The sequence below is a fragment of the Anneissia japonica genome, unplaced genomic scaffold (assembly GCF_011630105.1).
Source record: "Anneissia japonica isolate Jap-2015-1 unplaced genomic scaffold, ASM1163010v1 scaffold573_len2283161_cov171, whole genome shotgun sequence".
Classification (NCBI taxonomy): Eukaryota; Metazoa; Echinodermata; class Crinoidea; order Comatulida; family Comatulidae; genus Anneissia; species Anneissia japonica.
The window spans coordinates 912,582-918,966 of NW_022719802.1; the positions used below are offsets into that span (position 1 = coordinate 912,582).

General features: G+C 33.5%; 1 long non-coding RNA gene across 1 annotated transcript; it reads right to left on the reverse strand.

The window, feature by feature from the left end:
* Positions 1-1,415: 1,415 nt before the first annotated feature.
* Positions 1,416-4,192, reverse strand: LOC117111044. The gene is made up of 3 exons (XR_004445802.1): positions 3,976-4,192; positions 3,072-3,157; positions 1,416-2,510 (listed from the first exon to the last, which is right to left on the reverse strand). It is a non-coding gene; the product is annotated as an uncharacterized LOC117111044 (long non-coding RNA).
* Between the last annotated feature and the right edge of the window lie 2,193 nt (positions 4,193-6,385).

Consider the following 6,385-nt stretch of genomic DNA (forward strand, 5'->3'; position numbering starts at 1 on the left):
CAGTAAGGTATGGTCATAGCGGTCAAAGGTCAAAAGTTTCCTTTTTAGCAAGAGGGCGCCATTCATGCCTTATTACAGAATTTGCACGCGTAAATCGCGGAGAACGCTATCTTGTGTTTATAAGATCTTTGAATTCTATCCAAAAAGTACTAACAGTAACAAGAGGGCGCCCTTCAAACAGTTAAAAAATGTAGTACTTTCATAGGGATATAATAAGAATACCAGAGCGCTAACAGCAATGTATTCGATGAATAGAGTCAGCCAATCAAATTTCCCCTGAGCACTATCATTTTCAATTGCGCCCTCAATTTACACAGAATGTTCAGTGCAGCTAGTTACCCGTATTTTGAAACTCGAGCGTTGCGGTGTATAGGTGTAATGTACACGATTTTAATTCTTTTTAATATTTGAATAAGATGCTCTACTTGGCCTCTTTTTGGCTACGATAGTTTAATAATTTGTCATTATCAATACTAATTATCATTAATGAAATAATATTCAGTCAAAGGGCTTATTTATGGGAATAATATGTATACTAAGCCTGAAGGTGGCGCTTTCCTACGGCAGCCATCTTGGATGGTACACATACACAACTCTGCATTCTTCCGCCATCTTGTCAGCTCTCTAGTTGTTTAATAGCTTTATGAGTACTTTGTATTGAAAGCGTGCTCGCTCGAATGTCGAACTCTATCACTCTATCAATTCTATTCAAAGTGTAATAGGACGCCCCCTATCTTGTGGTAGTACTTTGTCGTTTTATTGCCAGTATGCAAAATCAAGGCTGTCGGACCTCTTTGGACTAAAAAATTGTGAAATTCGACTGAGGGCAGCATACCAATTACAGCAAAGTGCATTATTGTCACGTCTTTTGAACTACAATTTTATTTAAACATGTTAGGTCCATTCTACAATTGCCTTATGTTGTGCATTCGTTAAAAAAAATTGTATAGGAAAATATCCCGACAGTTCAGAAATATTCTAAACGAATATTTTGTTAGGGTCGAAGTTTTGGCTTTGTTTTTTTTAATACCTCTTTCTAGGAGTCAATGGTTTTTGCATTCACGGACCACATGCCTAAAGTTTACTCATTGACGACAATGTGGCCACCGTGTTTGGATTTCCCAAGATCTTGGGATTTTTAATGCCTCCTCGGAATCTTGGGATTTATTAACATTTTATTAAATCTTGGTATCTTTTAGACTGATGTGGAATTTCGGTTTCTATCAAGACAATTGTTGATTAATGCTTGTCAACCATCACGCTTCGCCACGAGACACGCGCCGCGTCATAGACGCTCTTGAATATTGATATATCAAACGACTTCATTATTTATGTGCTTACTATTGATTACATACCGACCCGGCTTTGGTATGGTTTGCGCTTGATAAAGGAAATTATGAGTGGCTTCAACGAACAAGACTTATGACATATTTTATTCACGAGAAGCTTCACAGGAAAAAGAACACGTACAATGGCAAACTAATATGCATGCAGCATCGTGTTATAAATTCAACATCAAGTTAAAACCAAAATAATGGAAAATTGTTTATTCCGCAGCTACTAATGATGGGTTTGGATTAATCTAAATTTTAATTAATCAAATAGGCCTATTATAAATTTGACTCTCGTAGTGATAATAGTAAATACTTGATTTACTTAACATATAAACGGACAGCACCTCGTTTTGGCTAACAATGTTTATTAATTTAAAAACTTTCAACAATAACAATTATGAACACATTTTTAAACATATCGAAATCGAATCGCCAGCCGTAGTTGACATCGATTGATCGTTGCCGTATGATTCTGAAAATTAAAAGTTGTATGTATAATAACATTTTATTTCTACATCACAACAAGTGAAAAAAAATATCATTAACAATGACAACATAATATTTAAGAATATTAATACACTATTTGGAAAAAGCAAACTTGAGCTAGCAAAAGGTAGAGTTAAAAAAATTGTTAGTCAAAACAAAGTGCTACTCGCGTTTTATGCATGTTTTTATTATTTATTATTGAATAATACGGATCACATTTGTGTCTTATGGTAGTGTCTTTGGTATGATTTATACCATTCTAAAAGCCTTAACAATTGTCAGAAAAGAAGTGTATTTTGCTTATGCAATTAAAGAAGCTGAAGTAGCTACTTTGAAGTACCATTTAACGCGTTAAAATTCGTGCTTGTGTCCATCGATGCATTTGTGGTTGAAAGTGTAATCGTCACTCGACAGCATAGTGTCCATCAGTTTATACTATTTACCACCACAGTGAATATAATTATTTATGTGATTAAACTTTCAATAATAACAATAAACACATTTTAAATATAATAATGAAACGCGTCATTTTCTAGAACTGGAATGCAGACACCAACGAAGCTGTTATGACACACAGGCCGTACGTGACAAGAGACCCGCCGGATATTGGATCTTCCGTTCCCATCGTGCTATAGTTTGCTGTAGTCAAATCGTCAGCCATCATCGTCGTCGAGTCTTTGCTGTACGATCCTGAAAAATTATATTTATAATAACATTTTATTTCTATATCTCATTCATTTACAAATTGGATAGTAAAAATAAATAAATATCACAAAGAATGACCACATATTATATAATATTAACATATACAGTATTAATACACTATACAAGACAACACAAGATGCAATGTAATACAAATATGATACAAATGCTTATAATACAAATATGATGTGATATATGATATGATATGATATAATATAATATAATATGATAAATTTAGTGTAATATAATATAATACAGCACAATACAATAATAATACAATATATATTACAACGCAATGCAATTAACACAATACGGTACAATATTATATTACAACACAATACAATATAGTCTACTATAACATGCTAGAGATTTTTATAGGCCTATTACACTTTAATAGGCCTATATCTATTATATCACCAGTGAACTACATACTTAAAACTTTAAATACTCGGCAGCATCAAACAATATCACATAACCTGGCATAAAATAATGTATATTGACATAACTTAACATAATATTACATAATATAAGATAACATAATATAGCTACCTTGTACTATGAGAAGGATGACACCAAATGTAAGCACGAGAACGTTACTTAACAAATTCATTGTTTCTTGAAATGTAAGTCTGCAGCTAAATTTGAATTAAGAAAAAACATTATGATAACGATAATAATAATGACAATATGATAATCATGATAGTGGTGATGGTAACGACGACGAGGATAGTGCTAGTGATAATAATAATAATAATAATAATAATAATAATAATAATAATAATAATAATAATAATAATAATAATAGGCCTAATAATAATTTCTATTCTTTTATTGCGACTTATGCCATCATTGATTAGTATGTAATGTTCATTTATTCAGAAATTCACAACAAAACAAATTACATATTACAAATTGTTAAAAAATAAAGCGGTGGCTTCTCAGTTTGAATACCAAACATACAAAAACATACACACACAGAATACACGGAAAACACAGCAAAATTTAAATTTTTAAATTTGGGGTCGCCCACAATATCCGGCACCTCCCGGAAGGGGAGTGCCCTAATATCTGTTGAAACTACAGATATGATAACAATAAAATAATAAAATACGTGTACTCTGAGAACTACATAAATTAAAATAAATTATTTATTTTATTTAATATTACTACTGTTCCTGCGCAAGGACGCCTAAAGATCTTTCCTTATGTTGGTCTATTATAAAGCGCCATGTTTAATGTTTTTAAACCTTTATTGACAAGCAATATAACATACTAAAATTGATCAAAAATAAATAAATTACATATTTTGTTACTATTTAAGGTGACGTCAAATTTACCCTATACTTTATAGAATATTGAACGATTTTAAAACAACAAACACAATATACTCAATAGAGTTGCGTGTTTCGCTTTCTCCTGCAAAATAAGTTAAAGAATTTACGAATTAACCTACCTCTTGAAGAACTTATGAAGTTTCTTCTTCACGTCAGAAACAATAAGCTGAGTGTGAATTGAAGATGAAAACAGTTAGACGACGGCTGCGAAGGATGTTTGAATAATTATGAAAGCCGTTATTGAAGAAAACAGAATACTCGTTTCTTTATCACTAGCTTTAAACAAAGAAGACTTTATAGATTTACCCATACTGAAGATAATCAATTCGTATGCATTGTGTTTTATATACGTTTGACAATAGTGTTCAAAAATTGCTCCTATATCAATCGACTTCTAATTATGATTGATCTCATTGAGTATTTCTTATAATGTTAAGTCCTTGATACTTCCATGTGGTTTCTATAGCAACTGACAAAGGCCTATGAACAATATTAATACAGCACTCTCCATTCATTTTAATGACCTTATAATATTAATAATAGAGGTATTGATAATAGACCCAATCGTGATGAAAATATTGTTTTAAAATCACTTTACGCTATGTACATATAGTATTCGTCTTTTTAGCACATTATTGCCTGAATCTGAGTCAATTTCGATTTACTCTTTATTCCCGTTCCAAAGCGGCAACCAATGTTGTACGTCCATGGCTGATGGCAGAGCGCGCCTTGGCGCTGCTACTCTCTCTAAACGAAAGTAAGGCTTGGCCTAGCGGTACGCGTACTTTTATTTATTTATTTATTTTTTTGGAAGAGGTGGGGGAGGTGGCTTAAAAAACCTTGACTATTTCATCGATAAACATGTTTCATGATAAACAGTAGGAATGTTGTATAATGAGGCATATGTGCAGCATGGGTCATTTGGTAGTTCCACCAACATAGGATGCATGAGATAATTAAGGGTCTTCGTTTTATAGACACCATATATGGGTGTCTATAAAACGAAGGCTGAAGAACCGAAAAAAGAAGACCCACATTTTTTCTCTCAATTGTGATGAAATAATGAAATAGGTACTTGGCAACTGTTTTATGATGATTTTGAAATACTTTCAATAAGATAATTGAGAAATAATTTGAGGTCTTCGTTTTTCGGGTCTTCGGTCTTCGTTTTGTAGACACCCATATAGGGTGTCTATAAAACGAAGACCCTTGAAAATTTCAAAAACAGACCCAAAAAATGTCGTAATTTTGATTTTGTGACAGCCTGGCTTATTATCATCAAAATAAAAGAGAAAAAATAGGGGTCTTCGTTTTTGGGTCGCCGGTCTTTGGTCTTCGTTTTATAGACACCCATACAGCATGCCAAAAAAAAAAAGCAATTAAATTGCGCGCCCGTGGGCCAGACTAAAGTCAAAGTGTGCCAAAATTAATTACTCATTACAGAAGCAAATCTAAGCGAATACAAGACTTATCTAGAGGTTTTCATACCCGTAGAATTCAATAAAAGCATTTTTCAAATCTATATGACGTCATTTTTGTACTGTTTTCTGATTGGATGATGTCAGTTTTCATTGTAATACCAAAACAAGTTCATATTGCAATGATTTTTGAAATGTTTAAGGAGGCTTAGAACAAAAGAACTTCTGTAGGAAACTTTTTGTATTTTCCATGACGTCATCAAAATACATTTTTCTGATTGGACGGGGCCAAAAGTGTTTTAGGCATAGGCCAACATTAACATTTCTATTGTTAATCTTACAGTGAATATAAATGTTTATTCTTAATAAATCGAAATTGAAATCGAAATCAAAATTCATAATAATACCAGACAACCTAATTTTACATTTTTGAAATGTAAAATGTGTTTGCATCTGAGATTCCATGGAATTATCAGACATTAGGCCTGCACCATGTCATGATATAATTATTCCGTCCTCAATCATATTAGGCATATATTGTAAAAGTATCGATAATGGTCGTTTTATGGTTTTTTTTTATAATTCTCAGTGCAGTGTGAACGAGGAGGCTTTAAAGAGGAACTTTTGCTGTCCTCTTTGACAGGTATACTGTACCACCAGGATAGCAATGCTTTTTTGCTACTCTTTATTTCGGTGTAAGGAGGAGTCTCATTTACTATGGAGCTACAAAGATGGACAATGTTTCATCTGCCATGAACGATTCCGGTTTGCGCCTCAGGGGTGACGCCAGCAGGGGGAGGGGAAGTGGAGGGAAAGGGGGAAGGGGTAGGGTCCCCGTCGATGACAGCTTCCCCACCCCACCCCCCGCCCCCGGCGTTGGGGAGATAAACTACAATTCGTCAGGGAGAAATAAAATGTGTATGTATTTTCTATATTAGTGGACTCTAAAATCGATTCTTCTTGAACTCCCCTTGCAATGCTGCATAAAGAAGTTCAGTGCGTACATTTTATGTCAACATCTCTTGTATTTACCCTTGTTCGAACTCTCTGGAAAAAGATCCTCCCATACTTCGATAGGACGTCCCGGTTTGGGTTGTTTTTAAGTCTCTTG